General features: G+C 45.2%; 2 long non-coding RNA genes across 2 annotated transcripts in view; one reads left to right on the top strand and one right to left on the bottom strand.

Annotated features, from left to right (window-relative positions):
• LOC309611386 overlaps positions 1-24,005 on the bottom strand; it is a 426,717-nt gene that overhangs the window by 34,009 nt on the left and 368,703 nt on the right. The gene's annotated exons all lie outside the window — the stretch shown is intronic.
• On the top strand, positions 5,566-23,392 carry LOC309611390. Its single transcript, XR_014234502.1, has 2 exons — positions 5,566-12,195; positions 12,239-23,392. It is a non-coding gene; the product is annotated as an uncharacterized lncRNA (long non-coding RNA).

Consider the following 24,005-nt stretch of genomic DNA (forward strand, 5'->3'; position numbering starts at 1 on the left):
GAGAAGAGGTCAGTGTGGCTAGAGCACAGAGACTGAAAGAGCAGTTAAGTGAGAAAAGACTGGGGTGTTCTTTAGCCCGTATCGTGCCGGGTCTTGTAGACCACTGAAGTGGACACAGAGGCACACTCTCCAGATCCTTCTAAGGAAAAGCGTGTTGCCCCAGCTGCCAAGAGTTCTGTTAGGATTTGAGTTGACCTTCAGCCATCAGCCCCTTGAAGGATTCCCCCAGGAGCAGAGAGCAGCCTAGCCCAAGGTCACCTCCCTTCTCAGGGGAACCCACCCCAATGGCCGTCCATGTGAATACAAAGAACGTGAAGACCTAGCCGTGCCAGCGCAGTGTGAAACAACACCGAAGGGCCACTCTAGCTCCAGACTCCTCCAGGGGTTTGGCCAAGTCTGTTGTCAGGCCTGCCTCCTGGCCCAAATGCCCCTTCTGCCTGCGCCTGCTTCCTTCCCCTCCTCTCTGCAGGTGCTGGTCCCAAGAGCACACCTGAAAAACCATCCTGTGCCCTAGACTCCGTCTCAGAGGCTGCTCCCAGGGGAAACCAACATGCAGTGGCTGTGGGAAGGGCTCATCTCAGATCATGAGAGCCGTGAGACACCAAAAGAGGCTTTTAAGGAGGTGATATGACGCCATATGCATTTTCCAATGTGGAAATGGATGGGAGAGGTAGTAGCAGTGAATCCTTTCCTTATTCTGTCCCAGGTCTCCCACGATCAGACACCCTAGACCCTGGAATCTTCCTTAAAGGGGAACATGAAGGAGAGAGATAGCAGAGAGGTGTGTGTCCCTTGGTCCTGACGAAGTCTTCAGGCTGTCTATGTCCACAAGCCCAGCTAAGCCAGTTCCTGGACTTGTGGAGACCAGGTAAGTCCCTCACCCACTGTGTGGGACATGGGGCTAGGAGATCATAAGCAGTCAACAAGGCCCAAACTCAGCTCCCCATCCTTCTCTCAATGGGCCCCAACCTTTCATATCTGGGCCAAAGGCGCCATCACTCACCCAGGCACACAAAATCATTTTAATTCCTCCCAAACAATCTTCATGTCCTGCTATCAGAGCCACAAGAATACCAGCTAACTCTCACAGAGCACTTATATACACCAGGCATGACTTAAGAGTAGTTTTATATGAATTATAGATTATAAATATTCTAAAATTATACAACTTATAATTTATAAAGCATTACACAGAGTGTTTTACATGAATTATCTCATTGAGCCCTCAAACAACTCTGTGATGCAAGTACCATCAGTGAACCTATTTTAGAGATGAGGAGACTGAGGCTGGGGGAGATGACGTTACTTGGCTAAAGGCACACAGCTTGTAAGTGCATGAACCTTCAGATAAATGCAAACAGTCTCATTCCAGGGCTTACACCTACAGCCAGCACACTTGGCTGCTTCTCTGAGTACCAGTGCGCTTTTCCTGACTATTCCACCAGCCTCTTGCCTTTTTTTTTTTTTCCACTCTTATCTGCTTCTCTATCCCCATCACCCTGTGCTCCATACTGCTCCAGAATTAGCATTCTAAAGTTAAAAATTTTCTAATCTGATTATATCCTCCCCTGCTTAAACATCTTTGATAAAGAACCAAATTATTTGGAAATATTAAAACCATACAAATAACATTAATGACATGGGGAAATGTCCCAAGATATATGTTTAAGGGCACCTTTTTTTAATAGTAGGGTCTTAACTGGTCTTAACTATGTGGATAACATGAATAGGAGGAGACAAATATCCTAGAACTATCCTAGAACATTATAAGCAGTGTGGTGTCATTGGGGTTCATGGAGCAGATATGCCAAGACCTGCAAACCATTCCCAAGGTAGATGTCCAAAGAAACAACTTACACGAAGACTGCGCAGAATTTGGAAGTGTTGAATTGATGTTCAATGCACATTAGATGAATGGACCTTCCTGGGACACTCTCTGAACCCCACTCTTTGGAGGAATTCGCCCATGGATGAGTTCAACGGGCAAGTTCGTGTAGATCTTATTAAGCAGAAAATACCACCTGTGCCTCAGGTAAAAGAACACCTGTGCCTTGGGTAAAAGAAGGGCTATCAGGGCTCATGGATAGGAGACCCTGAAGAATGTCTAGGGTCCCCAGCCTCTCCTGACCTGTGGCTGCCAGAGGACATGTTCCCATGGCAACAGAGGAGATGGGGAAAGGATGCCAACAGCATCCTTCCTTTCAGTCTTGGGATTCTGTCCTGGGCTAATGAGATGGTGATGTGGGTGAAGATCTTGGCTGTTAGTGGGCAACCCAACTCGCTAGTCCAGTGCCAGTCTGATATAGTCATTGTCTCTAGAAACTTCTTTTCTACATTCTTTTCCAGAAAGCATTCATGTGCCTAGCTCAGTGCTAGGTACTTGGGAATAATACCTAAGATATGGCCTTTACCCCTAAGCACCTCCACTGAAGATGAGTAATTATTTCTGAAAAGGTCATTTAAATACACTATAGTATGTGGGATTAATTTTAATTTAATTTTTATCTCACAAATTATCTCTAAACACATGAAAAGAGTAGACTCACCACTCCATTTAGCTGAAAATACAGTATGTGCAATTGATTTTTCATATTTATCTCATAAATGATCTCCAAACATATATGAAAAGGGCAAAGCCATCACTTTAATTAAGTTGAGATGCAAAAATGCTTGGCATAAGATAGATGTTCAATAAATATTGAATGAATAAATATTGAAATATTGAATGAGTAAATGAATATTGAATGAATATTGAATAAATAAATTGAATGAACTAACCATCACGGGCAGAGACTGACTAGCTGCCCTCCCAAACCCCACCTTTTCCTCTCCGGTAGATGGCTAGACTGTATTTCCCAGAATCCTTTGCTGTTAGTGTAGTCACGCGACAGAGTTGTGGCCGGTGGGATGTGACAGAAGTGTTAAGTGCACATCCTGACGTGGCCCATAAAAACTGCCCATGATGATCATTTGCCAGCTACATGGAGAGGCTAAGGCTCTGGAAGGAACTTGGGTCCCTAAATGAGCATCGTTTGGTGGTCATTGGTGGAAGACATCTCACCAATGAGGAGCACCTGGTTGGCCTTCCATTGGGTGAAGCCACTGAAGTTTGGGGTTATTTGTGACAGCAGCAAGCTTATCCTGCCTTACACCACTCAGCCATTCCCTATCCGTTGCCAACTTTCAGACCTACAGCTAACACCTATGGCACCTTCCTGTGATTCAGAAAAGGCACCCTTTCCCCATGCTCACCCTGTCTGCTCTCTCTCCATTTCTCATCTAGACTGATATGTCCCCCAACATCAGTCATCCTGTATTATCGTCATGAATTTTGCAACCTCCATATACTGCCTGTACTATTATACTTAATGATGTTCTTCATGCCAACTCATTTTGCTGTCTAATACGTTTATTTCAAAAAGCAACTTTATATTACTCCAGTCATTGGCATCCCAGGGTCCTTTACTCCAAATAGAAAGTCACCTTGAAAATAAACATACGGAACACAAACTCTTGATGCTAAATTCTAGTCAGATAACTCTGGAAGGACTCTGGGCCTGAGGGGAGCCCTCCTTCTGTTTAAGAGAGGTTAGCAAGTGTTGGAAGAGGTAAAGCAGTCAAAGCACCGAACGAGGATTTGCTACCTGAAGAAATCCAAAGGAATGCGAAGGAATAGAAAAGAGAATACGTTTTCCACTGAGTGGTGTAATGTTATATAATGTCCTGGTCCTGTATCTTCTGAAAGTCCCTCCCAAACTGAGAAACTTTGTTCTGAAGGGTCACAGAAGATGAAATGTGATCAGTTTCTGGGTCCTAAATATGTGGTTAGGATCAATGACATCTGGAGGGTCTTTGGCATTTTATCTTTTACTTTCAGCCTATCCTGCCCTGTCTCTACCAACCCTGTCATGTAAGCTTTCAGAGCCTGTGGACCTGCCCCATCTTGGTTGCAAAACCGAGATGCAGTTGCCTCCAGTTTTTCCCAGGCAGAATCATTCCTGCTCCTGTCTCTGTGCTGCCTCCCCACCCCCAACCCCATTAATCAGCTCCAATTTCTCTTTCTCAACAATGTCCCCCTCCTGGGTCCAAGCCACACTTTTATTCCCAGGAAACCGAACTCAGGTGGTGGCAAATATGACCTCCTCCAGGACACACATGGATCCCTCGTGACCACTTCGTCCTTGAGCGCCGTCTAAGGGGAAAAAGAAACAAATACACACACCTCACATATCAAAACCCAAAGCACTACCCAAGGAAGATTGGTGTGTGTGTTGTGCTGTGTGTGTGTATATGTGTGTGTTTCAGTGGGGTGGTGTTCTCAAATGCCCCACCAGGCTGCTTAACAAGTTATTATTTTAATGACTTTGCAATTTTTTAAAAATAAATTTATTTATTTATTTATTTTTAGCTGCATTGGCTCTTTGCTGCTGCACGCGGGCTTTCTCTAGCTGTGGCGAGCAGGGGCTACTCTTTGTTGTGGTGTGCGGGCTTCTTATGGTGGTGGCTTCTCGTTGCAGAACATGGGCTCTAGGCACACAGGCTTCAGTAGTTGTGGCACGTGGGCTCAGTAGTTGTGGCGCAAGGGCTTAGTTGCTCCGCGGCATGTGGGATCTTCCCGGACTAGGGCTTGAACCCGTGTTCCCTGCATTGGCAAGTGGATTCTTAACCACTGCGCCACCAGGGAAGCCCTGACTTTGCAATTTGATTTGCACAAAACAGAGTGTGGATTTACAAAAGATCCCCAAGGCCCATTGCAATTCTTAAAATAATAATAATAATAATAATTTAAAATATTTTAATTATGTAAAATAATAGTAATTATAATTATCATTATTCTACAACTCTGCCAGGAAGTCTGTAGCTAACCAGCCTTATGATCGTTGGTGAGTCACTTTGCTTCTCTGGCTCTTATTTCTTCAACTATAATATTTCACCTAGATGCTCCTTATAGCCCATCCAGCCCCAAATATTTATGACTTTATAATTCTATAAAGTATTTACAAAGTCACTGCCACTGGGAATACGGCGTACAGCTCTGTCATCTACTAGCTGTGTGTCTTTGGGCAAGTGACTCGACCTCTCTGTTCCCAGTATCTCCATCTCTGTAAATAGGCATAAGGATAGTGATTACCTGGTTAGGTCATAAAGAAGATTAATCGAGTTAATCCAGGTAAAACACTAGGTATGGCACCTGGTATAATGCAGTAATTAAACACAGTGCTGGAATCCAAGCTAGGTGGACTTTTCCCTGCTTCAGTTTCTCTACCCATCAGATGGGGCTGCATACGGCATACCCCTCACAGAGCTGTTGTGAGGACTGAGTGAGAGCAGTGACTGGCACATGGTCAGCCCTTTGGATGCAGTTGTTATTATTACTGATGTGCTGCGGTGGCTGTTGTTATTCCCATGCCTCTGGCCCTGAGACCAGAAGAGGTGATCCCCGCAGGTGAGAGGGTCCTCCTACAGAGGTTTAGATTCTTTCAAGACTGGAAATTTCAGAAACCCAGAGATAAATACAAAACCATTGCAACAGGGCCCTGCTCAACATCCTGGCTTTCCTGGGCAGCTCCCAAGGCAAGGTGGGAGCCGGGTGGGAGGGAGGGAGGATAGAGCCCTAGAGCAGGAAGGGCTGGGAGTTCATTACTGACACGCTGAAGATTCCAGGAAGACTAATAGGGCCCCCACGGCCCCAGAGATGAACAAACACAATCTTTGTGGTGTGCCTTTGTTAAGTAACTAGGGCAAACTCTCTGTGTGTGTCTGTCTTCCTTCCTTTTATTCTACTAATGAAAGAGAAAGAGAAGAAAGATTGCCCTTTAGAAAATCAGGAGACAAGGGGAAAGCCTTAAATGCTGAAACCCCAGAGGGCATCTTTGGAATCTACCCACACAAGGCAAATTCCTTGTCTTTCTAAATCCTTCCAACTGCTCCGCGGGCCAGGTGTTGGCGGCTAAGTTAATGACTGTCACACAGGAGATGAACAAGTTCAAGTTGGCTCTCGGGATCCGTGACTGTCAGAGTCAAAGAGAGAGAAGGTCTTCATTTGGGGATGTTCCAAGAGGTTGCCTGGGAGAGGCATCTGAGGACAGGGAGGTCTGACAAAACAAAGAAAGCCAGGTAGCACTTTATAGCAGAAGCTCTGGTCTTGAACCCTGAGTTCTTGTTTCAGGTCTGGTGCTCATCTGCTGTGTGACCTCAGGCAAGTCCCTTCCCTCCTCTGGGCTTTGATTTCCCTGTCTGAAAAATCAAAGGGTCAAAACAAATGGCATCTGGGCTCCCCTCTAGTCTTATCTTTTTGTGCTGAGGAAGCTGGACCAAGCTTTGAATCAGCCTCTGGGATATCATATTGAGAAGGCATTTAGAGACAATTATAGTGAACACTTCTGCAGTGATGTTGAGCTATATCCATTTACTATGGTGCCATGTTTCACCAGGCGTCCTTTTATGGGACACATGATAGATTATTCTAGTGTATGCTTTTCCCATGTTTGGGTTCAGAGAAGGGATCAGAACCCTCGGTGATAAAGACTTAGCATGAATATATTGCTCTGAGTGCCAGAATGCAATTTTTTAAATGATCACCCGTTTACCCATTCATCCGTAAAACCACTCAATCATCCATCCATCTATATATGCATGAATGCCTCCATCATCCATTCATTAATGAGTCCATTCATCAGTTTATTCCTGTATCCATGCATCCATACGTTCACCCATTCATACATATACATACACGTGTTCATCTATCTATTCATTTACTCAATCATCCAAACTTCCATTCATCCATTGATCAAGTCATACACACATACATACATATATACACCCATCCATACATGCACCCACCCTCTCATCCATGCATTTATACATCCATAAGTCCATCCAAATATCCATTCATCTATTCATACACATACCCTTCCATCCATCTAGCCATCCATCCATCCATCCATGTACTTATCCATTCATTCATGAACCCATACATGCATATATAACTACATACCTACCTACCTACATACATACCACACAGCCTCCTATCCATCACTTATCCATCTATGCACCCATTCATTCATTTATCCATTCAGTGATGAACCATCATCCATTCATCCATCCATCTATCTGCTCTTTGCAATGCCTTCAGAGAGAGAAGACCTTTGTCCATTCCTTTAAGGAGCTCACTATTTAGTGATAGATAGACAAGAGTACAGATATTTTCAAGAGACTGTGCAAACTCCTATGATAGGAAGTAAAGAGACAGAGGTGAGAATGGGGGAAAGCATGTTGATAACAATAGCTACCAACTAATAAGCAATTTCTTTATGCCTAGGTCATTGCTCATTGTTCACACCAGTTTTAGGAGCTGCATATTATACTCTTCATTTTGATGATAAGGAAACTAAGGCTTAAAGAGGTTAATTAATTCTCCCATAGTCACATAGCAGGTAAGTAATACAGCTGAGACTCAGACAGCCCTGTCTGAGAGCCAAGACCCCTTTTCCCATATTCACTCATTCCAGAGGAAGAATAAGCAAAGAAAGTCAGAAACTTAAAGAACTCATCAGAAGCCTCAAGCCAGAAGGGACCTCCAAAAACCTCCTGTCTTGGCAGATAAACTATATCACAGGGGACAGGTGAAGGACCATTTCCTTTTTAAAGGAATGGAGATTCTAACACCCTGTAGGAGGTAGAATAATGACCCCCCCCCCAAAGATGTCCATGTCCTAATCCCCAGAACCTGTAAACATGTTACTTGACATGGCCAAAGGGACTTTGCAAATGTGATTATGTTAAGGATTTGAGGGGGAGGAAGATTATCCTGGATTATCCCAGTGGGCTGAATGTAATCACCAGGTCCTTATAAGAGGGAGAAGAGAGGGTCAGAGTCAGGGAAGGAGATCTGAAGATGGAAGTAGAGGTCAGAGATTTGAGTGTGACGAGCCAAGGAATGCAGATGGAACACAGAAGCTGGAAAAAAGCACGCAAACGAATTCTTCCCTGCAGCCTGCAAAATAAAAAGAGACCTGCTGATACCTTGATTTTGGCCCAGTGAAACTGATTTCAGACCTCTGACCTGAAGAACTATTAAATAATAATAAGTTTGTATTGTACTAAGCCACTAAGTTTGTTACAGCAGCAGTAAGAAACTAATACACACCATTTTGGTGTATGCTACCATTATCAGCATCTTCTTCCCCAAGAGTCAAGAAAGACTTTTTTGTATTTGACAGCAGTATCCCTTCTGATTTTGCTTCTTAGAGAATAAACATTGAATAACTATTTTTATAACAGCATTATTGAGATACAGTTCACATACCACAAAATTTATCTATTTCAAGTATACAATTCCATGGGTTTTATAGTATATTCACAGAAATGTGCATCACCACAATCAATTTTACAACATTGTTGTCACCTCAAAAAGAAACTCTGTACCCTTTAGCTATCACTTCTCCAACCCCCATCTCTCCCCCAGCCCTAAACAACCACTAAGCTACTTTCTGTCTGTATAGATTTCCCTGTTCTGGACATTATATATGAATGGAATCATATAATATGTGGTCTTTTTTGACTGGCTTCTTTCACTGAGCATAATATTCACAGGGTTCATCCATGTTGTAGCATGTGCCAGTACTTTATTCCTTTTTATAGCTGAATACTATTCCATTATATGGATAGACCACATTTAACTTATCCATTCATCTACTGAAGAACATTTGGGCTGTTTGATCCTTTGGGCTATTATAAATAATACCACTATAAACACTTGGACAAGTTTTTGTGTGAACATGTGTCTTCATTTCTCTTTTCATTTCTCTTGGGTTGTCTCACTTCATCCCATTCTCTTCTAATACCTAGAGGCGGAGTTGCTGGATCATATGGTAACTCTGTGTTTAATCATTTGAGGACCAACCGAACCGTCAGAGTGCTGTGGCATTTCACATTCCCGCCAGCAGTGTAGGAGGGTTCCAATTTCTCTATGACTTCACCAGCACGTGTTATCTGTCTTTTTTGATTCTAGTTCTTCCAGTAGCTGTGAAATGGTATCTCACTTTGATTTGGATTTCCCTGATGACTAATGATGTCAAGCATCTTTTTATGTGTCTTTTTGCCATTAACATATCACCTCCTTGGAGAAATGTCTATTTAGATTCCTTGCCCATTTTTTAATTGGGTTATTTGTCTTTTATTGAGTTATAAGAGTTCTTTATATACTCTGGATACCAGTCTCTTATCAGACATGTGATTTGTAAATATTTTCGTATTTATCAAGTATTAATTACATATTGATATTTCTTAGTATTAATTAAATATTTCAAATATTTTCTCCTGTTCTATGACTTGTCATTTCACTTTCTTGATAGTGTCCTGCAAAGTGAAAATGTTTAATTCTGTTGCTTGTGCTTTTATCTATTTTTCTTTCTGTTGCTTGTGCTTTTGATGTCTATTGAATAATTATCTAAATAGGAGAATGATATATGTAAAATACTTAGCACAGGCAGGGTCTAGCATATTGTAAGTGACTGATAAATATTGAGCTGCTATTATTAACAATGTAAGGAGGCTCTAATCCAGTATTTGATACAGGCACTTGCATAGACATTCTCCCACTGATTGCTTCTAACCACCCTTGAAAGGTAGAGATTATTATCCCCCATTTACTAACAAGATACCCACGACCTGAGAAGTTAAATGATGATTTAGGTGGTTAAGCCAGGATTCTCACCCAAGTCCTTGCCAGATCCCAAGCCTGGCACTCTTCCCAGTATTGAACAGTGGCCTCAGCACTCTTCTAAGCCCTCTGGGCCAACAAAAGACAAAGTCTACACATTAGTGCCTGACTCAGGAGAGGACCATTTCTCAAGAACTAGGGGTCACTCATAGCAGTGCAGGATGGTACCTGATTGAGGAGGGAATGATGACACTCTGGAAGCAGGGCATATTCATAGAAGCACAGGGTTCTGATATAGGCTGGAGTGACTTGGAGAGGGAATAGAAGTCCGTGAGACCTGGAGAAACCAGGGAAGGCTTCGTGGAGGTGGTGGCTCTTAAACAATAGTAGGATTTAGGTGTTCGAAGCAGGAAGTAGTAAAGATGGTTAGGTAGAAATGACAGAGACAGAAATGACTTTTCTGCACTAGACAAAAGGAGAAACAACTTCTAATAAGAAATAATGATAATGACAGTAACTATAACAATTATAATTGTTCACATGCCAGGTATTGTTCTAAAGTTTATGTGAGCTTACTTAAGTCTTTATAATGATCCTTTGAAGCAGGTAGTATTATCATCCCCATTTTACAGATGAGAAAACTGAGGCACACAGAGATTAAATAATTTGACCCAGGTCACAAGTTAGAACTGGGAGAAAACCAGAATCAGCCAGTGGGGTTGTAACGAGAAGTAGAAGGCAAGTGAACATAAAACTGCTGAATAGTGTAAGAGCAAAGGCTATATACACCTAGACATTCATAAGTTGAATCTAGACATTTTGGGGTTCAATGCATGATTCTATCCACTTTCTGGCTATGAAATCCTAGCAAAGTTCCTTAACTTTGCTGAGCCTGGAGTCTATGCCTGAAAAATAGGGAAATGGTTAAAGTTCCTAGAACGTTGATGTGAGGATTTCCAGAAATCAGTCATCCAAGTAGGGACTCAATAAATATTTAAGTTAGTGGGGTGTGCTGACATTATTGTCTTTTAGGGTGAGGGCCTTAGAAACACAAGATGAAAGTCAAAGGAGGCCCGAGGATGTGAGCAGGTGTATCCCGGAGGTTTAGAATGCCACCTTGGGACCCACTCTCTGGATTCAAATATCAGCTTGGCAACCTCCTAGCTTTGTGCCTAGAGATAAGTCACTTTGTGTCTTTGACCCACACTTTTCCACATGTTAAAAGGGGATGGAAACAGGGTCTGTTTCCAAGGGTTGCAATGAAGATTAAATGACTTCAGGTACCGTACTCAGTGCGTAGAACAAGGCTGGGGAAAGGGAGGCTCATTGTGAGGGTTTATTCTCATTAATGCGAGGGGCCAGGCCAAGGGCACCCCAAAACCTCAGAACACGCCATGCAAGTGTTTTCTGAGGACGACCAGGCACGATGCATCCAGCACCCACAGCGGGAAAGCTGAGTGTATCAGCTATTACGCTGCCATCAATAGCTGTTGGTGTCATGGCCTTGGAGCCTCCTGCCTTATACATCAGAATCCATTTCACTCCCATGAGCATATGAGCATTCAAGAAAGAAGGGGGGCGGGCCTCATTCTGTAGCTGAAAAGACTCCAGCAACTGCTCCAGCCCCAATACACACACACACACACACACACACACACACACACACTCCCACCAGGAACCAGCCGTTGTGTGATGCAGTTGAACTTTCTACTGTTCCTATTTGAGCAGCACGAGCAAGCGATTGCTTCCCAAGTCCTATTTATGGCCTTTTTGTTTTGCAGTAGTTGGCGAGGGCGCGGGTAGCAGACGGATATTGCTGTTTTCCAGAAAGTCTATTTAAAAAACAGAATGCCGTGACGGGTTGGGTTTGAAACAATGAGGATAAACATATGCTGTCGGTGATGTTTTTCTCTTCCTTCGTTTGGACTTTTGTTGAAACCCAAATCTGAAACAACCATGAACATAGACATCCTATTGTAGAGACAGGGTTTTTTTTTCCCCCTTTATTTGTTAAAAAGATTCAAAAAAGAGACACCTTCAATATTTGAATCAGCTCTCTGATGAAATCTCTATGAACATCCACACTTGCCCTCAGAAGGTCTGGCAAAATCATAATTAGTTCATTTGATGTATAATTGTGTAGGGCCATCTAGCTCATGGGGCAGGTAGAACAGGAATCAAATTTTGGCTCTGTCTTTTACTAACTATGACAAACAATTTAACCCTTCTGAGCCTCAGTTTCTGTAAAACAAAAGATAATAAGATTTGTTTTCATTTATTCATCCATTCACCTACTCAAATATTTTTTTGAGCACTAATTTGGGGCCGAGTAGCATTCTAGGCACTGGAGATAGAGCAGTGAACAAAACAGACACAGATTCCACTCTCATTCTTGTGCAGGAGGAGAGGTCATGAGCAAAACAAGTAAGAAAACTGCATAGGAGGTTAAATGAAGAAAAACCAGAGCAGGGAAGGGGGATTGGGTAAGTGAGACTCTGTGTGTGTGTGTGTGTGTGTGTGTGTGTGTGTGTGTGTGTGTGTGTGTGTGTGTGTGTGTGTGTTGAGTGGGTTGAGGGGGAGGGGTGGTTAGATACAGTGATCCAGAAAGGCCTCACTGAGAAGGTAACATTTGAGACAAGATCTAAAGGAGGTAAGAGAGCAAACCATGCAGATACCTGGGCAAAAATGTTTCGTGCAGAGGGAACAGCATGTGCAAAGGCCCTGAGGTAGGAGTGTGCCGGGTGTATTGAAGGAGCAGCAGGGAAGCCAGGGGTGGGGACAGTGGGGGGGCGGTGAAAGGGTGAGGAGGAGGAGATAAGGTCAGAGAGGTAACTTTATGAAGTGTTCTTGAGGATTAAATCATTGCATGAGCCACATATGTAACAGATATACAATGACCAGATTTTAGATGGTGAACCCATGAAAATGAATGAGTGAGTGGAAACTGAATGGATATCTCATTTATCCATCCAGACACTAGGACTCAGAGAGGTCTATTGACTTCCCTAAGTCCACTCAGCTGGCTCATGAAGAATCTGTGGCTAGACTTCAGGACCCTTCCTTACTACCCAACATTTACTCTTCCCTAGGTTATTGACACAGATAAAAATCTTGATCATTGCCCTCCCCAATGCCAACAGTTGATATTGTGAAAAGAAGGCATCCTGGGTGCACAGGACAGCACCCCATCACAAAGAATTATCCAGTCCCAGATAGCCACAGTACTGAAGTTGAGAAACTTTGGCTTAGGGGAAGAGCCCCAAATCTACTACTGTTTTTTCCCTCTTCGAACTCCCATTGTTTTAAACTCCATTTGGTGAGTCTAAGGGTGTGTGGGGAGCTGATAGTACAAGATTGAATGGGGGGTGGGACCCACTAGTCCCCCCACCCACTCCGGGGTTGGGCTGGGGGGTGACTCCTGGCTGGGATGAACTCAATGTATTTCGCCTTCGGGGGGGATCTTTGTTGAAAGCATTAGCATGGACGGCGGGGGTGGAGGGGGAAGGGTGGAGCTAGGAGCGAGCACAATTTTCCAAAATAAAGTCATAGATAAGAGATTAAGATCCCTGAGACTGTTGCTGTACTGTTCACAGCACAAAGCCTTTATCCAGGGCTTTCCTAAGCATAGAGGGATAACAGATATTATCAGGGTAACACATGAAAATAATGGTATCTTAGTTCGAAAGGGTGGGTCTTCTCTTTTGTAAAGAGTTCAGCACACTTCCGTCCACACTCGCCTTTCACAAGGACCAGCCTACGGGGAGACCCCATATTAAGCCAACTTGGAAGGAGGGACTGGATTGAGAGCACGTTTAAGAGCATGCCCAGGGCTTCCCTGGTGGCGCAGTGGTTGAGAGTCTGCCTGCCAATGCAGGGGACACGGGTTCGAGCCCTGGTCTGGGAAGATCCCACATGCCGCGGAGCAACTAGGCCCGTGAGCCACAATTACTGAGCCTGCGCGTCTGGAGCCTGTGCTCTGCAACAAGAGAGGCCGCGATAGTGAGAGGCCCGCGCACCGCGATGAAGAGTGGCCCCCGGCTCGCTGCAACTAGAGAAAGCCCTCGCACAGAAACGAAGACCCAACACAGCCATAAATGAATAAATAAATAAATTAAAAAAAAAAAAAGAGCATGCCCAGTGGGAGCATTATAGGGGCCGTAAAGAAGATAACTTAGTTTTCTTGAGTCTCAGCCTATAGATTCATTCATTTATTCAACCAATATTTACCGGGTGCCTACAATGTGTCAGGTTCTATGCTAGATCTTAGAGACACAACTGCGGACAAGACACGGCCCCTGACCTACAGAGACTAACAAGCTAGAGAGAAAGGAAGACAAAGCTGTAGGTACAATCATATACGGGCTCTTCCCCTGGAGTCCAAGGATCACACAGAGTGATGGAGGCTGTGACAGATAAGATCAGAAGGGCGTGGGAGCCAAGGGACGTACCTCCTCCATCCAGGGATTCAGGGAAGGCTTTCTGGAGGAGGTGAGATCTATACCAGTTTCTCAACCTTGATGCTACTGACATTTTGGACCGGCTGACTTGGTGTCATGTGAACTGTCCTGTGCATTTCAGAATGTTTAACAGCATCCCTGGCCTCAACCCACTAGACGCCGATCAGTAAATAGCACCCTCTCCCCAAAGTCGTGACCACTGGACATTGCCAAATTGTGCCCTGAACGACAAAATCACCCTCCCCTCCCTTTCCTCTGCCCCCGCACCCCCAGTAAGAACCACTGGTCTAGAGAGAGGTGTGAAGCATATGCGGAAGGCAGGGTCATAGGAGCCTCTGGACCACTGCACTCTGTGGCCTTGTGCTGTGTGAGCCAATGTAGGAGGTGGAATGTTATTCCAGAATCCATTGAAGCTGCTGGTAAGTGCCATGATCTGGTCTCGGTTTTCAAAACTCCCTCAGTGACTGAATGGTGGGGGTGGGGCACTGTGAAGGTGGCATGGGTGACCAGAAGGAAGGTCTTCCCCAATGAATCAGTCTGGGGCCTGCAAGTGACCCCAGTGGACCTTGCTTGGCGCCAAGACTGGAGAGAGGAGCCCCTCCCGGGCCAGGCTTGGCCCCTGGGCTGACACATCCTCTCGGGCAGCAGTCCAGGCGCTGAGCCAGGGAGGAGTTCCTCTTCCAGGTCCGCTGGTTCCAGGAGACAATACCGACATCCCGGCCACCCCGTGACTCAGAGCAAAGGGCCTTTCCCTTTCTGGAAAGATTGCTCAGTTTTCAACGAGGATAACGTGTCAACGGGAGAACACTGAGCCTTTACATCGGAGCCAAGGCACTGTGGGAGTTCTCCTGGCTGAATCCACAGCGCCCAAGGGAAGGAAGGGACCACAGGCCTGAAATCTATGATGTGCCAGGCCCAACGCTCAGCCTATGGGACCCTGTGTTAAAACGTACAGCATACTTTCTTGTCACCTCATCTATCATATGTGAATGACCATTTTTCAAGGAATTAGAATAAAGTGCACTTTGCACTAAAACTATTTTAAACTTAATTTCAATTAGGTTCCTTATTAATATCAGTGATCACTATTCTGAAGGAAGTATTGCCATCTTACAGATGAGGAAACAGGCCCTGAGGAGTGCAGTAAATTGCCCAAAGTCACACAGCTCAGGAAACTGGGGATTCAGGGATTCAAATTCAATCTATCTAAGAATAAAATCTGAGTTTCTGTCCCTTCCCACTCTTTCAAAGCTCTTCAGACTTCACACATAAACATTTAAGACTCTAGATATTAACACTTCTTCAAATTCTGGGTGTTGGAATTATCAGGAGCTATAATTCTCTTTCTACTTGATTTTCCAAATTTCTCAAAAAAAGAAAAAACAAAAAAAACAGCCAGCAATCTTGCAGCTAATAAAGATAAGAACAATGCATACCATTTATAGACTGTGATGTGCTTATACGGTATATACCATACCTCTCTCTCTCAAAGGTCAGACCTATGCTACAAAGTCTGTACTGTTATTATTCCCATCTTATTTTTTAAAAATTTTTTTAACGTCTTCATTGAATTCGTTACAATATTGCTTCTGTTTTATGTTTTGGTTTTTTGGCCGCGAGGCATGTGGGATCTTACCTCCCAGACCAGGGATTGAATCCTCACCCGGTACATTGGAAGGCAAAGTCTTAACCACTGGACTGCCAGGGAAGTCCCTATTCCCATTTTACAGATGAGAAAATCAAGGCTCAGAGAGGCCTTCCAGTTAGGAAATGGCAGAGGTACAGTTCAGAGTGGAGTATGTCAGGCTCCAAAGCACTCAGAGAACACAGCATGATTGTAGTCCCTGCCCACACTGTGGGCTGCTTTCTCCTCGGGCTGAGGCAGCCTTGACAGCCGCCACCAGCAGGAAGGTCATGGGCAAGACAGCAGCACCTGAACCCACTGCTTTTCTTCCCTGGAAAACAGCAGGGCTTTTATGCAGCACCAGGCAAGTACCCGGGGCTCTTGATGTGACCTTGGGAGCTCTCAATAGGAACCGGCTTTTCTCTCGCTCCCCTACATTTTCAAACCTGCAAACTCTTCTGAAAACTCAGGCACCGAGGAAGGTCACAGGGACAAAGGCACCCACTGTGTGTTTTCAAGAAGGATGTGCCAGGATTCTCCCTGCAGCAGCCAAAGCCATCACCTTAAACTGGTACAAGATCAAATCATTCCCCAGCTGAAAAGACTCCATCTTTTTTTTTTTTTTTTTTGGTATCAGATCCAAATTCCTTATGTAGCCCCTCTGACTTGGCCTGGCCAAAACTTCTACGCTTCTTCCCCTTTCTGGCCACAAACACCCACACCCATGAATATCCATGGTCCTCTGCACTTCCTGTTCTCTCTGCCTGAGACACTGTTCTCTCCATTCATCACTCGTTCCATCTCCTCCCCAGCTTTGATCGGGCTGGTAGCAGGGAGCCATACAAGGTTCCAGAACAGAGGAGTAGAAAGAGAAAGAAACTCGCCTTACTGACCACCTACAACGGGGCTGGCAGTGTGTGGCATTTAATCGAATTCTTTCACCATCCTCTTAGGCAGTGTTATAGACGAGAACATGGTGGTTTGAAGCGGGATTGTCCTGCCCAGAGCCAGCCAGTTTCCAAGGGCAGAGGTGAAATTTAAACCCACTCTGCAGTCTGCCTAATTCCCTTCCCCTCTTTACATCCATGGTCAGAGCCTTTTGAGTCATGAGCTTGGGAAACTCTGGGAAGCTCAGCTCTGGGGCAATTCATTGTCCCAGTGGGAGCTGGCAGCCTTCACAAAGTGTCATTAACCCCCCAGGGGGCAGAACGCACCAAGGATTTGGACTTCTTGCTCAGCCAGCCCATTGACTGGAGAATAAAAGAGCAAAGGCACCTAGAAGCATAAATCCATCCAGTATATCTGGGGATTAAGAGCCTCTTAGCATTCTTGCTACCTGTAATTAGATCCCCCAACGAACGGGAACGCTGGTGATGGGGGAGAAGAAAGAACACGACCAGTAAGTGACATGGGAGTCTTGTCAGCATGGTTTATGGCCCTACCTCAGCCCTCCCCAAACAACTTTCTGCCTGATCTCTATCAACCCTGGCTCCAGGGGCAGCTGTCCTTCCGTGTTATCTGCAGATCAGCTGAAGAACCAAACAAGGCTTAAATTCCCACCCAGGGCTTGTTGGTGGATTAAGGCAAGACTCCCAGACATCACATGGGGGCCTAGAGCAGAGAAGGTGTGTGACCTTTGATGGAGCTGTCAGATGACCCCGACAAGTCCAGAAAACACCACTTGGCAGGCCAGATGTTCGCAAAAGCGCAGAGGCAGGGCGCGGTCCCTCCTCTTCCGGAACTCCAGAGCGCCAGCGTAAGCTGATGTTTTACTCTCTCATCCAATCATATGGACTACTTAGGACACCTGCATGCCTGGGCCACACGAAGCTCTCCACAGCAGGGTTGGCAAACTTTTTCTGGAAAGGGGCAGATAGTAAAGACTTCCTACTTTGTTGCAACTCCTTGAGTTTGCTGCTGTGGCACAAATCAGCCGTAGGCAATATGTAAATGAATGAATGAAAGAATGAATGAATAATGAGTGGGGCTGTGTGCCAGTAAAATAGGTAGTGATCCCTATTTAGCCCGTGGGCCACAGTTTGTCAACCCCTGCTTTACAAAGCATGTGAGATCCTCACATAAGTGTATCAGCATTTCATGAAATCATCTTTTGTCCAAGGTAGAAAGAAGGTCCTTCTTCAGGGGAAGATTTTCCTGAAAAGGTGGATGAATATGGCTTGGCATCCTTCCGATGACCTACTTTTCCTGGGCCAGGTTGAAACTACATGGACACCTTGCCTCACTAGAATCCGGAATTGCAGGTCTGTTCTCGGCTGCACCCCCGATGTCTAGGAAATGCCTGGCACGTAGTAGGTGCTCGATGAAATAATTGTTGAATGGATAAATCTGCTGAGCTTCTGGCAATAACTCAAAACATTCTGGGCAGGCTTTTTTCACCCTCTCAGTGATAACCTTGCTGTTCCAGCCTGGTGTGTCCCAGGAGCTTTGAAAAGGGTTCCAACTGGAGTTCTCATGAGTGGCAGCTGCCCTGGATGAGGCCACTTAGGCAAGCTAGAAATGCCCTTCCCTCTTCCTCCGCTGGCTAAAGTAGCTGTTAATCACTACCCAGAGATATAAATTGGTAAGTAGAAAACACCCCAGTGAACATTTCCACATGAATCATTCTGTGAATGTTCCATCTTTAATTACTTATTAAAAGCAGACCAGATTTTCCTAATTGGTTACAGTGAACATGTGTTACATTTGTAATTTTAAAAAAAAAACAACCTTTTCATGTGCAAACAAGGATAGAAAAGCAGGAAGAATTTTCCTCTAAAACATTTGGTCAGGTTTCTCAAACTTCGGAGTGGGTCGGCACCACCTGGATGCTTGTTAAAAAATACCAGTCCCCAGGTCCACCCCCTAGCAGCTCCTCTGTGATGGTTCTGGGAATCTGCATTTAGAAGACGTGTTCCCTTTAATCAGCTTCTACCAATTGCTGCAGCTTTTAAAAGGACAGTGCAAGACATCAGAGCCCACCCCACCCCCAGAAAGAATCCATATTTTGAAAAGGAGAAAATGGACGTCCTGTGGCTGTTATGGAGGAATCCAGTCTGTGAATTACCTGTGAAGGCCTTTGACCCTCCCAGTTTTCTCTCTTATCTGCTAGGTCGCCTATTTGCTCTGTTTCCAAAGTGAACAGAGCTGACTCCAAGTCAAAGCATCTTAGGCTGCTTAATTACCGTAATTGCCACCCCAGGCTGTAGATTTTATGTTAATGCTCTACCAGGTGATTCATGTGGTAATTTACACACTGAAGATTTCACCAAGATTTACCTTTTAATCCTAAACTCACTCAAGACACTAATGCCCACACCTCCAGCCCTGGAGCAGCTGGAAGTGAGTTACAGGCAAGCCTAGGGACCTCACACAATGCCTCCTCCAATTCCTGTCCCCACCTTGATTTCCTCCTTGTCATCTGTCCTTGGGCAATCCGAACTCTCCCTTCCCTGTGACAGGCAGAGCCCTACTTGCAGAAAAATGCCCTGGCCAAGTCGTCAGCTCCCAGGGAATAGAGACAAAGGACTCAATCTTCACCTCTCAACAGCTGTCCCCACATCCATGGAGGAACCTCCTGGCAGGAGCCTCCAGATTCATCTTCCCAAATCACTACTTTGATCATGCTAGTCACAGCTCAAACACCTTCGTGGCTCCCACTGGCCACAGCTTTAAATCCACACCTTTTAAGCTGACTTTCACAGCCCAGCCCTGCTCTGTTATCTATCTCTGCATAACAAATCAACTATCATGTATTATTCTTATGTCTCTGGGAAGCAACTGGGCTCAGCAGAGCAATGTGTACATAGAGTCTCTCATGGCCTTGGAGGATCAGTGGCTGGCGCTGGGGCCACGGTGAAGTCTTCTTCACCTGCACATGTGGTACCTGGGCTGGGAAGACTTAAACAGCGGGGGCTGGAACAGCTCCAGCTCCTTGGGCATCTCTCTCTGTTCTTTGTGATCCCTCCACGTGTTCCCTCCAGCATGGCAGCTTCAGGATACCCAGACGTTGTATAAGATGGCTCAGAGCTCCAAAGGTGAATGACCCAAGAGGGAGGGCCAGGCAGAAGCTGCATCTCCCTTTATGACCTAGCCTCCGAAGTCACGCAACATCATTTCCATTGCAAGACACAAGGATCGCCTATGTTCGAGGCAAGGAAATGAATATCCACCTTTTGATAGGAAGAGTGTCAAAGAATTTGTGAGTGTGTTTTAAAACCACTGCAAGCCCCAAACTCCTTTTCAACTATATGGGGCAGGATTTCACTTTTCAAGAGGGCTATCTGCCTCCAGTCAAACTGCCCTACTCATTGTTTTAAAACCACACTCAAAACTTGCCCTCTCCAGTCCTCCATTCACCCTATTATCTCTGCAAGCAATGTTCCCATTTTGCCCCCTTGATCCCGCAAAGCCCATCTCACCCATACGTCTCCCCCTTATAAGCTCAGTCTCTTGGGACTTCCCTGATGGTCCAGCGGTTAAGACTCTGCGCTTCCACTACAGGGGGCGTGGGTTCGAAGCCTGGTCGGGGAACGAAGATCCCTCATGCTGCGCAGGGCGGCCAAAAAAAAAGCTCAGTCTCTTTCTTATGCCAATTATTCACTGTAAAATTTTGTTGGCAATTAGTCATTCTGTGCTTTGTGACATCTATTCCTATCTTGATGTTTGGTTTAAATCTTTTAGGATTTAATTTCTCACGTGGATACTTTACGTTCTTAGTTGGCTGGCCAAGTCTTCGTCATAATCACCATCTACAGGGCACTTGCTATGGGTCTGGCATAGTATCGATAATTGGTCCACTGCCAACAGTCACTAAACTTTTCTGGACAAGAGGTTGGAAACACAGGGATTAGTAACTCGTTTTACTGATGAGAAATTAAGGCACTGACAGGTTACCTCACACGGCCAAGTTCACATAGGCTCAGAAGCCACAAAGCTAGAACTCAAGCCCATTTCTCCATATTCCAAAGCCTAAACTCTTATCCCCTTGGTTGACCCATCTCTTACTTTTTATCTGTATGTCTTCTATCATCTCACTCAGGCCACTCAAAGAGCATTGTCAATTTGATTTTAAGGTGTCTACCTTGATTTGATTTTCATTTCTTTACCTGGGGCTTGGGTACGATGTCAGACATAAGCTGAGCATAAAGGAGTTTCTTAGACATAAATAAAAGTGTACCCAGTTAATAGTGTGGGTTTGATACAGAAAGATGACTTGAGTTCCAAAGACTTTGGAATTAATTTTTGGGTCTTCTCCTGGTTCCTGAGTTGCCTATATTGCCTGGTCCAAACCCTTCCCAGCTACATTTCCCCACTTCTCAAAGATGAACACCACTTTCTTACACATTCTTCAAGCTTCAGCTTTTCAGATAAGTCTTACAACCCCCCTGATAAACCACCATCCTTCCCTTCGAGTCTAGATCAGTTCCCCCATTACGCCCTGCTACAAGTTGAATTATGTCTCCTATAAAGGTATGTTGAAGTCCTAACCCCAGGAACCTGTGAATTTGACTTTATTTGGAAACAGGGTCTTTGCTGATGTAATCAAGTTAAGATGCGGTCATAAGGTGGGCCCTAATCCTGTATGACTGATGTCCTTGTAAGAAGATGAGAAGTGGCACATGGGGAAAATGCCATGTGACAACAGAGGCAGAGCTTAAAGTGACGCAGCCAAGGATTATTTGCCGCCACCGGAAGCTGCAAGAGGCAAGGAAGGATTCCACTGTCCAGGCTTCAAAGAAAGGAGGGCCCTACTGACACCTTGATTTTGGGATTCTGGCCTCCAGAACTGTGAGACAATAAATCTTTGTTGTTTTAAGCCACCCAGTCTGTGGTTCTTTGTTACCACAGCTAGGAAATGAATACACACCCTATCCTACAGTACTTCTTGGATGCCCATCTGCCAGGTAAGTGTCAACCCTATGAGAGCATCAGTCCTGCCTTGCCTGCTGCCATACCCTCGGAAAGCACATAGTAGGACCTCAATAAATAGTCCTTACCTGCATGTACGGGTGGACGTTCCTCCGCCCCACGTTGGTTGAACATTATCCAGACCCGTCACTGTTCATGTCGCCCCAGAACCACATAGCCATGGATGGTGCCCATTTGGCCGGATCCTTCCCTCACTGGGACACACAGTGAATTCAGAAGGGCCTGGAGACTTGTGTCTGCCCCATCTAACTGTCTTAATCCCCCTGGTCAAGGATACCCTGAGGATCATCTTGGCCCTGCCCAATAAGCTCCTCACCCTCTGAGTAATTAACTAATGGGTGGGTAGAAGTAATTCGACGCCTATCAGAGTTGAACAGCCAAGACCTCTTTGGAAGTCTTAAAACAGAGATTATTTACGATGCACAGGCCTCAAAACCAGGGAAATAAACCTAAAAACTCCATGGACTAAATCAAACTCCTTGCCTCAAATGGAAGAAGGCATAGGCTCCCAGCATTCTTATAGCCTGAGCTGTATTCAGCCGCTAACCTCTCTCCTAAATTGCCCATCCAAGATAGACCATTATTATAATGGAATACCTCAGCCAGGAATGTTCTGGGTTTCAGCTAAAAGGTTTTCTTTCTGACTGCTGTGCTCACAGGCACTGCCTTAATTTGGGGGAACTTCCCCTTCGTTGTCTTGAAAAGACTTCGACAGGTCTCTTTCTATTCTATTTAATTTGCTTCATTTCGGCGTGTAACTCAGCATGCCCCATCCTAATGATGATGAAAACTGGAAAAGATGGGGCAGCCCCAAGAAAGGATTAAGGAAAGAGAGCCATCATTTTAGTGAGGGAGACATGGGAGCGAAGCCTCAGGTTCTAGAAGGTCCCGTGTCTTCCTGCCCTCTGGGAGACACAGCTGAAGGGAAGAGGTCAGACCCGGATGTTTGCAGCCTCTGGACCCTCCGGGCCTCCCGGTTAGAACTGTGAGTTATAATGGTCATTGCACAGGGCTGTCCCAGGAGGCTCTGACTTTAAGAGAAGTGTTAAATGTCAGTGCTAAATTCTGAAATGCTGAGAGCTCAAACTTAAGGGAGGCCGAGTGACTGGAGGCCTGGTCAAGACTTGAGGAATAAAGGGCTTGCAGGCCAGCTGGCCGTTTGAGGTCCTGTTTACATGATGTCTGCATGTCTCTTCCAGCCTCCATCCCGGGTCTCAAATTGGCGGTCCCAGGACCAACTCTGGCCCTCACACATGTTTGGTTTAATCTGCCCAGTGCATGTTGGTTTTATATTTTTTAATGCAATTTTACAAACTGGTCAAGATTTTAAAAATGAGAAATTCCACACTAAAATTTCCAGTTCCTCTTGAAAAATCAGAAAATCTAGCCCGATAAGCCGGTATCTCCTGTCCCCAGTTAGGTGGAGAATACCCACCCTTACCCACCTCACTCACTCCTCTCACAGGCCTGGCTCTGGTGAACAGATAGTTTGGGACACCCCACCCCCCAACCATTTAACCCCTAGGCAACATTGCCCTCTTATATATTCTACAGTAACAAAGCAAATGTCACCCTTTCCACAAAGACTCTCCACCCAACCCAGACAGAAAGATTCCCTCCTAGTTCTGTTATAGGTTTGTGTTTCATTTGCCTAACTCATTTGGGTATAGATCCTCCCCTCCGTCCGAGTTATCTGAAATAACTCCATTCATCCCTCATGATGATGCACAGGTGTCACCTCCTCCATGAAGCCTTCCCGGATTGTTTCTCCTTCCTGCCCCTCCAAGATAAGTTAAGCACCCCTCCTCTGTGCAGCCATTAGCAGTCTGTTCCCCCCCATCCAGGCTCTTAGCACCCTGCATCAAAATGTCTGTTTCTTCCCTGTCTCCCCTGCTGGGCAATGGGGGCTGCGTATGAATTCTATGAACTCAGCATGAAGCTCGGAACCTGGCACCTGGGAGGGTCTCTGAAAGTGTTTGAAGAGAGAGAAAGTGGGACAGAGAGGAAGAAAGGGCTCTTTGCTCAGGACAGTCAGAATGCTGACAGCAAGAATGCATAATAATAATAATAATAGTAGTAGTAGTAGTAGTAATGATAATGATAGCCCCTAACACCTAGGGGGGCTGGGGGCTTTCCATGTGAGTCTTTCACAGATTAACTCAGTGTGTTAGCTTAGGTGTTCTGGGAAGCAGATGCCTAGGTGGAATCACAGTCAAGGGATTTGTCGGGATGCCTGTGAAGGATGGAGGGTCAGGACACAGAAGGAGGCAGGGGCAGCATGCAGACTACAGTGCGGTCTGACCCCTGGGACAGGAGAGGGGGAGGAAGTAGA

This window comes from Balaenoptera borealis, assembly GCF_965194805.1.
Source record: "Balaenoptera borealis genome assembly, chromosome: 14".
Lineage (NCBI taxonomy): Eukaryota > Metazoa > Chordata > Mammalia > Artiodactyla > Balaenopteridae > Balaenoptera > Balaenoptera borealis.